Here is a 1445-nt window from a genome sequence, read left to right as displayed (position 1 = left end):
TATATATATATATATATATATATATATATATATATATATATATATATATATACACCTCTTACAGCCAGGCATGCATACATGTATATGGTGGCAGAAATGAAAGCACCCAAATATCATATTTATACCAACAGGACAAGTGGGGAAGCATAATGAGTTGCCGGGAGCAAAAAGATTTATTGGGTGAATCATACCAAATCTGATACTTGAGCTCAATGCAGCCTTGCAGTTTGCCAGATCCTGTCAAACAGTTCAACCCATGCCAGCATGGAAAACAGATGGTAAATGATAATAATAATGATGATGATGATGAGGGGGAAGGAGTTAATAATATCCAATCACAACTCTTGTAGTAATCGATTTATTCTCTACCTTTGGTCTAATTCCCTGTTCTTATCTTTTGAAGCCTTTTTCTTGAATTTCTCTTCCTCCAACTAAATGGCCCATAAATAGCACCATTTGAGCGTGATCGTTACCAGCATCACCTTACTGGCTCCTGTGCAGGTGGCACGTAAAAAACACCATTTTGAGCATGGCCATGCCAGTACCGTGTGACTGGCCCTTGTGCTGGTGGCACATAAAAAGCACCTACTACACTCTCGGAGCCGTTGGCGTTAGGAAGGGCATCCAGCTGTAGAAACTCTGTCAAATCAGATTGGAGCCTGGTGCAGCCATCCGATTCACCAGTCCTCAGTCAAATTGTCCAACCCATGCTAGCATGGAAAGCAGATGTTAAACGATGATGATGATGATATATATACACACATACATATATATATATATATATATGTAAATACATATATCTATATCTATATATATATAGTGTAGTATATTGCCACTTAAGTGTGGCTGACCCCTAGGGGTGGATGTTACTGTTGCTTTTAGCCCCAGGAGGACATCTCCTCCATCTGGCTTATCGACACACTACTGTGTCCTGTTTGCCAAGGGAAGTTATCCCTCCCATCATGATCTGTAGCACGAACGGACCCGGGTTTCAGGGTTATTTCCCTTCGTCGGCGTTCAATAGCCACTGATCCTTGATGAGAGAGACAAAATCTTGGCAATTATATATCTACTTTTCCAGTGAAATTCTTCACTGATATCGAAAAGGTGAAAACAAGCAATGTTAATTCTCTAAATGAAGTATTAACAGTAACTGCACGATAAAGTGTAGTATATTGCCACTTAAGTGTGGCTGACCCCTAGGGGTGGATGTTACTGTTGCTTTTAGCCCCAGGAGGACATCTCCTCCAGCTGGCTTATCGACACACTACTGTGTCCTGTTTGCCAAGGGAAGTTATCCCTCCCATCATGATCTGTAGCACGAACGGACCTGGGTTTCAGGGTTATTTCCCTTCGTCGGCGTTCGATAGCCACTGATCCTTGATGAGAGAGACAAAATCTTGGCAATTATATATCTACTTTTCCAGTGAAATTCTTCACTGATA

Source organism: Octopus bimaculoides, chromosome 23, assembly GCF_001194135.2.
Source record: "Octopus bimaculoides isolate UCB-OBI-ISO-001 chromosome 23, ASM119413v2, whole genome shotgun sequence".
Taxonomy (NCBI): Eukaryota; Metazoa; Mollusca; class Cephalopoda; order Octopoda; family Octopodidae; genus Octopus; species Octopus bimaculoides.
The sequence above is the reverse complement of the archived record's forward strand: the minus strand, read 5'-3'. Positions refer to the sequence as shown.